The sequence below is a fragment of the Nannobrachium achirus genome (assembly GCF_963921795.1).
Source record: "Nannobrachium achirus genome assembly, chromosome: 24".
NCBI lineage: Eukaryota > Metazoa > Chordata > Actinopteri > Myctophiformes > Myctophidae > Nannobrachium > Nannobrachium achirus.
Genome location: NC_137831.1, coordinates 31,425,368 through 31,435,742, shown reverse-complemented (window position 1 = coordinate 31,435,742; position 10,375 = coordinate 31,425,368).

Sequence of the window (10,375 nt, the reverse complement as noted above, 5' to 3'; positions counted from 1 at the left end):
AGAGAGAGAGGGCAAGAGAGAGAGAGGGAGAGAGAGAGAGAGAGAGAGGGAGAGAGAGAGTGAGAGAGAGAGAGAGGGAGAGAGAGAGAGAGAGAGAGAGACGGCTGTGTGAGAAAGTGCATGGCGGTCTGTCAGCGAGGGAAGACGGAGAGAGTGAGAAAGAGAGAGCAGAGACTGAGAGAGAGACTGAGACTGATATATGTGCGCACCAGAGATGATATATGTGAGAATTAGTGTGGGAGAGAGACATTTTGTGAGTGTGTGTGTGTGTGTGTGTGTGTTTGTGTGTGTGTGCGCGTGCACGTGTGTGCGCGTGACAGAACAGTGGTGTGAACACCCCAATAAATCTGTCAGCACAGAAAACCACTGGTGAGCAGCTTCCTTTGAAAAGTGACACAGCATGCAGAGCTTTTAGCGCCCCCTAGTGCCTGGAAACCAGCACAGTCTGGCCCTCCTATTATTTGGCATCAATAATTGTCCTGGCTAGGTGGGTGATGTGACCAAAACCGCGGGTTGTATTAACGCCTATTGTTTTAGCTGACCTACAAGCCCGCGACGCGTTGTGGATACAAACGCGTTGTGAGCTTGTAGGTTTGCTGTTCCGCGCGCGACACGCCATGCGACGAACTACAAATCGGGCCCCACATCCAGGGGCGTCACAAGTGGGGGGAGTGGGACTGAGTTACCAGGGCTCAAGGTGGAGGGGCCTTAATTCTTTTATACTTTAGCTATAGAAAAATAGCAGATATACAAGCTCACAGCGTGACACCGAGTGCCACGCTGCAAGCTTGTAGATCTGCTATTTTTGAAAAGTCATGATAATGTGTGCAAATCTTTGAATATATGTATTTTTTAAGCGAACATTTGTAACTCAAATTTTGCTTCTGGGGGGTCCCTGGAACGAAATATTTTGAGATGGGGGTCCGTGGCCAAATACATATCATTTTGGGGGTCCTTCACGTGAAAACGTTTGAGCACCAGTGACATAGAAACATAGGTTTTTCAAAAATAGCAGATCTACAAGCTTGTATACCTGCTATAGTTAAATAGTTAAAGCACAAAATAAGTGAAGTGAATCCTTGTACCCGGGGCCCAGAATTCGGTGCGACACCCCTGCCCCACATCTGTTATATGATGTCACAGCAATGAGCCACAGATGACAGTGGTTATGAAAGACCTCGCTGTCTTTAAATATGACACAAACACATTTTAAGAACAAGCGTGTCATTTGGTGCTGCGGGGTGGAGAAAGTGAAATGCCATATCGATGTGTCTACAGAGGATGACAAAGGATGCTCTCCCACTCCCGTAAACAACTCCAGTCGTCATGTCTTGTTGTTTGTGCGGATGGCTTCTTTTTGTGTCTTGCGCAATATGGCCATCATCACGGCACATTACCGTTGGTCTAAACCAGTGGTTCTCAACCTGTGGGTCGGGACCCCCAGGGGGGTCCCCAAATTATTTTGGGGGGGGGGTCCCCAGATGATTAACTTAATGTGCAACATTGTTTTCTCACTCAACAGTAAACCAACCAAACAACATAACGTTTAAGTTTAAAGAGGGTATCTCTGCACATTTCTAAAATGACAATTTAAGGACTTTTTAATACCTCTAAAATGACAAATGAAACATTTGTCAAAAAGAGGCAGAAATTGTGAAAATAGCAGATCTACATGTAGATCTGCTATTTTCACAAAAGAACAGAATTATGCAAAATGTAATGCCTCAACTCTTAGTGCTCGTCAGGGTGGGGGACGGTCCCCAGTTAAAATATGATTATTTTGGGGGTCGCAGCCTGAAAAGGTTGAGAACCACTGGTCTAAACCGGTGGTTCTCAAACGTCTTTCATTTGAAGGACCCTCATGAATTTTAGTGTATGAATGGAACCAAGAGGCAAGGGTCCCTTTGGTTCCATTTGTACACTCTCAGAGTTACAGACCTTTAAGGCAGTGGTTCTCAAAGTCTGGGGGTCTGGGTACCCCCAGGGGTCCTTGAGGGAGTTACAGGGGTCCCCAGCTAAATGATAGTCAGGAACCAAATGGACTCTAGTCTTATGGGTATGTAACTCGGAGAGTGTACAAAGATTGTACAAAGCTTCGAGTGCCACGCTGCGGGCTTGTGTATCTGCTATTTTTCAATAGTTAAAGCACAAAATAATGTGTAATCATGCGTTTCCAGTCTAAATGGGTTAAACCCCCTTCCCTTACCTCATGGCCTCCCCTGAGTAACAAGAAATCTTGTGAAATAAAATGTCGCCAACCAACCAATCATCAAGGACGATGATACACTACCGAAGAAGAAGAACATGGCCTGCAGTGAATCCTTGTACGCAGGGCCCAGAATTTGGTGCGACACCCCTGAGTGAGTGTGTGTTGTGTGTGTGATTGACTGCGGGCTGTTTGTGCTCAGCAACTCTTCCCAGGAAAATTTTATGTTACGATTATTGAAATTGCGATTTACGATATTATGGCCATAATCTAAATATCCCCAACATCCATTATCCTGGGGCGGAACATTTGCCAAAAAAAATAGATCTAGCTTGTAGATGGGGTTACTTTTTGGCAAAGAGATTTGGTAGAGAGTGAAAAATTTAAAGACTTTATCAAGTATGTTATTTCCAGTTGTGTTTAGACGGGAGGATAATGACGGAGGATGAGAGAGAGAGAGAGAGAGAGAGAGAGAGACAGACAGACATGTGCTTGCAGGTCAGCACCACAGCGTGAAATGAGAAGAAATCTTGTCTCGTGCTTGAAGGCGAACACAACATTTTCTTTCACAATGAGGACCCGCGGCGGGGGTGGGAGGTGGGGGTCCCCTCTGGGGGTCCTATGATGGCTCACTACTTAACCACATGAGCCCCCTGGTGTCCCTGTGATTCTGGGCACGTCATAATTAATCTATTAAGACCGCATTGTTACGCGTGTTTCTACATCAGTGGTTCTCACAATCTTTTCATGTGAAGGACCCCTAGAATGATAGGTATTTGGCCGCCAAACCCCGTCTCAAAATAGTATGTATCAGGGACCCACGGGAAGCAAATATTTGAGTTAAAAATATAATTTATTTTAATATAAAAATATTGAAAGATTTGCACACATTTTCATGATTTTTCAAAAATAGCAAATCTACAAGCTCGCAGTGCGGCACCGAGTGCCGTGCTACGAGCTTGTATATCTGCTATTTTTCAATAGCTAAATAGCTAAAGTATAAAATAATGGGTTAATCAATTAAAGAAGACCTGAGGTTGATTCTACAACATGCCCTCTAAATCAGTAGCTCTCGCACTTTATTTATTTAATTTAATTGTATTTTTCAAAAATAGCAGATGTACAAGCTCGCAGTGCTGAATGTGAAGTGACGTGCTGTGAGCTTGTAGATCTGGAGTTTTTGAATAGCCAACGCAAAAAATCTAAAATGACACAGATCCATTCCTGGTTTTAATGGCCTAAAATAGTCAATCTACAAGCCCACGACGCCTTATGTGACACGACACGCCGTGAGCTTGTAGATCAGCCATTTTCGGTTGAGAGGGGAGCAGCATAAGGGAGGAGACAAGTAATAGACCCCCGGGGGCACCCCCGTGGTCACCTGAAGTATTATGGGGTTCATGTGATTAAGTGGGAAAACAGATCAGCGGAGGCACTCTTGACACAGATAGATCAGTGTTTCCACTGTACGGAGTCTAGTCGTACTGAAGTGCTATTCCCATACCAGACCTCCAGTGGTGACGGTACTTTATGAGTTCCCTTTGGGTTCTGCCGGGGTGTTTACGCTGGAGAGAAGGTTTGCAGAAACCAGCATTTTAATCTTGGCAGAACCTCTGAACTATAGGAAAACATGTGGTACGTACTGACCGTGGCGGGACTGGTACACAGTGGTGTAAAGTAACTAAGTACATTTACTTAAAGGCGCTATAGTAACTTTTTCTTGAAAAACGGATGCTAAAATAAAAATAATGTTTCAATTTTTTTTTATAAAAAAATAAGCTTCATATATGTGTTTCTATTCAAAAATGACCACAAAAAGCGTAAGATAATGATAAAATAATAATTTTGGCCATTGTAGGGCCGACTTTGTTTACATCCCTTATCAATCCATAAAAGAGAAATGTAAACAAAGTCAGTCTGACATGGCCAAAATGATTATTTTGTCATTATTTTACGCTTTTTGTGGTCATTTTTGAATAGAAACACATATATGAAGCTTAATCTTTTTTCTAAAATATTTTCGAGAGATTTTTATTTTAGCATCCGTTTTTCAAGAAAAAGTAGACTATAGGTACTGTACTTAAGTACAGGTTGGCTTGTATCTCCCTTAGAGATAGGGTGAGAAGTTCAATCACCCAAGAGAGACTTGGAGTAGAACCGCTGCTCAAGTAAATTTTGAATTCCCGACATTTACTTACCAGTAAGACTCCCTAATCGGGAGATAAGCGACCGTCACGTCACATACACAAACTTTAGAAGGCAATCGTAGTCAATCAGGAGGGAATATGGGAAATCCATGTTGATGACGTGACTTTAGAAATACTGTGTACCGCTTTGCGTGATTTTAGGGCAAAATATGTAGGAGCAGTTTTCAAAAATGTGTTTTGCTAAAATCAGCCTGATGGTGGCTAGAAGAGGGTCATGTGAGAAATCAGGGGTGGAGGTTGTGATTCGTCATCCAATTCGCGTGATTTTAGGCCAAAATCTGTAGGAGCAGTGTTCAAAAATGTGTTTTGCAAAAATTGGCCTGATGGTGGAGCTAGACGAGGGCCATGTGAGAAAAGTTGTGGTTTGGCAGCCAAGGAGTGTGTGTGCAAAGTTTGGCATGGATCGGGGCAACGGTGCCGGAGATATGAGTAGGGCAAAAGTGCGACGTGACAGACAGACTGACTGACTGACTGACTGACTGACTGACGGCCGGTGGAGGTTTTGATAGTAACTGCGACCTGAAGAGTATTTCTACATCGTAGTAGAGTCTTTTACTTTTCCACCACTGCTGGTACAGCCACTGGTACGACGTGGTACATAGTTATTTTCTTACACTGTTTGTCAGTGAACTGTGGGCAGGCATGCTAGTCTGATAGTGTTGGGCGTATGAAGTGATTGTAGGTTTTGGAGGAGGACGTCAGTGATAGACCAGTCATCCACGACATGGACGGGTTCTTCTTGCACTTATGTAACTTGGCACCGCACAGCGCAAGACGGGTTCATATAGTGTTTCTCTCACAGGCCCTCTTTGTCTCTCCCTCTCTCCCAGACACACGTTCACGCTCACACGGGTGCGCACGCGCGTGCGGCGCTGACGTTTCCATGCACGTATACACATTCCAGAACAGTTAAAAACACACACACATGCGCGCGCGCGCACGTGCACACACACACACACACACACACACACACACACACACACACACACACACACACACACACACACACAAAGTATTCACACCCATGGCTATGGGCACACGCATGCATGCACGCCACACACACACGATCCCACGATTCCTGCATAATATCTGTCAATTTCATCACTCTTGCTGCAAATATATCACATATCGTCGTTGTCGGCTGAAAACCTTGTATGTCTAAAACCGTTGGTTTAGCATTTATCATTTTAAAAATGATTTAAACAAGTGAAAACAGCCGATCTACAAGCACACAACGCCTCGCGGTGCGAGGCGTTGTGTGCTTGTAGATCGGCTGTTTTCACTACTTTTGTGCGACGGCCTTGTATGATGAAGCAGGGCTTTACTTTGCGAAAGAACGTACAAATTTGAAACCTGGAGATACGAGGTTTCCGCCCGACAACGACGATATCCTAACGGCACCTGATTATGCAACCGAAGAGTCTACTAATCGCAAGTGATTGATGGGTCCGATTTAAAACAAATTACGCTCATTAAAGGATTGCAGGTAACTTAAGTGCTCGGTTGACAGAGAGCTGTTTCGCAGACGCGGTCTAGTTCTAACGATCTATATAGCTTTGGGGGAATGGAATTCTTCCCCTCCTCAAAGTACTCTGGACTAGTAGAACTATCCTCACGCAAAGATAGAGAAGCTATGCAAGGAATACGAGAATGCTACGCCCCCCAAAACACGGCACGCTCAACCCGGGGTCAAATCTGTCAACCCCAGAGCGGTCGCCACCAGGAGTTCCTAAACATAACCTCAGTGAAACTCTGCCTAAACCTATCCTTTTTCCAGGGCCAAAATCTAACCTTATTCCTGTTTGTGTAACCTCAGCAAAACTATGCCTAACCTTAAACGTATTCCTAATAGGGGTGTAACGATACATTTTAATGGCAATACGATACGCATCACGATACATGGTTGACGATATGATACATGGCCGATATCGGTTCATTCATGGCGATACAATACGATTCAATTCAATGATTTAAAATCGATATAGTTACTATTTAGCAAAGAAATTAAATCTGTGTGAAACGTGTCAAAAATCTATTATTATGGCTATGAATAAGTAAACGCTGTGATTCTCTAGCAAATTCATGGACATAATATTAGAGATTACACACATTTATCGATAGACCAAGAGTAGCAAATTGGTATTTAAAACATTAGTTTGAATAGTTTGATATACATTAGGCCAAATACCATCGGCTCGTTTGATAAGATTCTGTATCTCTGACTGGACCCCAATCTAAGAAAAGAGGCTAGCTGTCTACAAGAGGGTCTGTGTGTCTGCGTGTGTCTGTCTGGTCCGGAGCTAATCTCACAAACCACTGGACCAAGCAGCAACAAAAACAGGCTCACAGTGCGTCACGTTGTGCAGCGCTGTGAGCTTGTACATCTGCTATTTGTGAAGAATCTTGAAAGTGTCTGAAAGAATTTGAATAATTTTGATGCAAAGCAATTTCAGATGGGCTCGTGTCAGTGCAACCTCACTTGCAATTACCCAGAATTGCACCTTTACAATAGGTATAGAGAAAATAGTGAAACTGTGATCAAAATAGTCAATACAACTATGTTCTCCATAGTTATATTTACTTGGGAAATCTAGGCTAAAAAATTCATCTTTTTTTCCTTGCATTACGGTTTTACCCCTAGTTTTATTAATTTCATTGTTATAACCACCTCTTCCTGCCCTGTGGTTTTAAACACTGTTTTTTATTTATTTTATTATTTATTTTTTCTCTCTTTCTTTTCTCTTATTTTATTTTTTGCTGATCTGTACATTTTCAACGGTGCACAGCCGCATGGTAATTGTTTGACCATACATGCTAGCACATTTTACTGTGTTGTTTTTTTGCTGCTGTTTTGCTGTATGTCTTGTTGTGAAGTGCACAGAGGGTGATGTTGCACAATAAATAAAAAATAAACTGAAACTGGAATAAACTGAAACTGAACTTACAAGCACAAGTAATAATGATGAAGTGGAATAATCAAGCATTTAGCTGGGGACTACATGGACCACTCTTGGGTCGACGGACCACACACACACACACATGCTGAGAACCGCCGCTTCTAAAATATCTCGCCGATGAAGGTCACTCACTCACTCACAAAAGAATGAGAGCGCAGCCTTTCTGCAATGCTATTACAAAACCTCGGCGCAAAGCCTGCGTGAGCCCTTTGGCCTTTTGAGTGGTGGTTATGCAGCCCTGCATGCCTACAGCCAGTGGAGGAAAAAGCTCTCAAATGTTTTACTCGAGTAAAAGTATCAATACTGAAATGTGGAAATACTCTGTTACAAGTCCGGAATTCAAAATGTTACTTGAGTAAAAGTATACAAGTGTTGGCATCAAAATATAGCCTACTTAGGTACCAAAAGTAAAAAGTACTCAAATGTTTTGCGACGCGTTGTGAGCTTGTAGATCGGCTATTTTCAAATAGCCTATGCATAAAATAGGGCTGCTTAATGTATGTTTTATAATATAGTATTTTTTATCTGCAAAGTAACTAGTAACTCAAGGTTTCAAATAATTGTAGTGGAATAAAAGTACAACATTTGCCTCCGAGATGTAGTGGAGGAGAGGTTAAAGTATTGCAAAATTGGAAATACTCCTGTTAAAGTAAAAGTACCTAAAAACTGTACTTCAGTAATCAGTATGGCACTTAAGTAAATGTACCGTTACTTTACACCCCTGCCTACAGGCCCCAGCTGACAGGCAGTCTCCGGGGCGGTGGTGGAGCCTTCAAGAGGCTCCTGGCAGACAGACAAGAGATGGGTCAGTCTGATAAGGGTTGAGAGAGGCTGCAGGACGCAAGAGGACCACAGGAATGACAGCCATCTCTGGCCCGGGGCGGCAAACAACGTGTGTGTATATGTACCGGTATATATATATCCACCTTTAAAAGGTGGGAGAGACAGGGGTTACACCCCGCCACTCCGACATGTCTCCTTTCCGACATGTCTCCATTCCGACACTAACCCTATCTCTAACCCTAAACTTAACCCCTATGGGAGTGTCGCCAATCCGACAATAAGAAGTCAATTTCGGAGTGGCGACATGTCGGAATGGAGAGCGACTCCCGAGAGCAGGGGTGTCGCACCAAATTCTGGGCCCTGGGTACAAGGATTCACTGCAGGCCCCCCATGAACGTTCTTCATAGGGGGAAGGGGGTTTAACCCATTTAGACTGGGAACGCATTATTACACATTATTTTTTGCTTTAACTATTGAAAAATAGCAGATATACAAGCTCACAGCCGTGCCATGAGCTTGTAGATTTGCTATTTTTTAACAAAAGAAAATTGTGACAATTTGTGCAAGTCTTTGAATAATTTTGACCCGATTCTATAAATGTCTTCTAAAGGTTTTTTTTTTTTTTTTTATATGTTTCTATGACAGTGGTGCTCAACCATTTGCATGTGACGGACCCCCATCTCAACATATTTAGTTCCAGGGACCCCCCAGAATCAAAATTTGAGTTACAAATCTTTGCTTAAAAAATACATATATTCAAAGATTTGCACACAATTTCAAGACTTTTAAAAAATAGCAGATCTACAAGCTCGCAGTGCGGCACTCTGCTATTTTTCAATAGCTAAATAATGAAGGCCCCTCCACCTTGGGCCTAAGTAACTCAGTCCCATCTTCCCGCCCCCCTTGTGACGCCCCTGGGGGAGAGAGAGACGGCTGACGGCCGGGGCTATAATCTCGGAGTCTACACATAACAAACAAGAACAACGCTGAGTGCTTCGTTTAAAGTGAACGAGAAGCCGGGGAAGGAGCAGCCCGGGGGCCAGGCGCGAAATTCTATGATACATTACCAGGTAATTGGTTGAGACTTTTCTTTTTTAAAGCCGGTCCGACAGCGGAAATCTTCCGTTCCTTGATCACAGAGACTAAATAGGGCCCTATTTTCGTCCATGCCTTACCCCTTATCGCTAAACTTCTATGCCCTTTTTTTTTTTTACTATTTTTAAAACCATTTTTCAAATAGCTGATCTAAAAGCTCAAAACTTGTCGATGTAGATGGCTATTTGAAGTATTGTATTTGTGTTTGTATTTGTGTTTTTCAAATTAGGTAACAAAGGCAAAGACGTTTAGGGATAAGGGGTAAGGCATGGACAAAAATAGAGCCCTAAATATCCAGTTAAATTCTGAGTTATTATTTTACCATTTGTACATTTTATTAACTATTTATACAAACTGAGAATTAAATTAATACTGTGAATTTTCACAACGCACCACACGCACACGCACGCACACGCACACGCACACGCACACGCACACACACACACACACACACACACACACACACACACACACACACACACACTTTTACTTTCAGTACACACACCCAGAGATTCCTGGAATGTATGGATAGATAAGCATCGGAGCCACTGTTCCTGTGGATCCTGTACAATGAGAGGGTAGAAGTGACCTGTACTAAGAAGATAAGAAGATAACGTGTGTAATTTACCACATCAACCATTATTTTATGCTTTAACTAACTATTAAAAAATAGCAGATAGCGTGGCACCGAGTAGATTAGGTCAGATTAGTTGCGACCGTTAGGTCGCAAGTTACTATGAAAACCTCCACCGGCTGTCTGTCAACGGTGCCAGAGATAAGAGTAGGCGCAAAAGTGTGACGTGACGTGACGGACAGACAGACGGACGGACAGACAGTGGAGCTTTTCATAGTAACTTATTATATGCTGTAGAAATGTGTGGGGAACCAGAACAAAATTGTTGTGTCTCCTATATACTTGCAGCCTACAAGTATTGTAAAGACAATAATTTAATCTTTAATCGTTACAAAGAATGCATTTGAACCGACAAACACAATTGTTACTGCAACATTTATTAAGTCATATATGTGCCTAAACCCTGATGAAGACTGGTAACAGTCGAAACGTTGGTAAATAAATTATTTGCATCGTGGCTGAAGAGTGTGCGGCCTCTTTCCTCTCATTCATA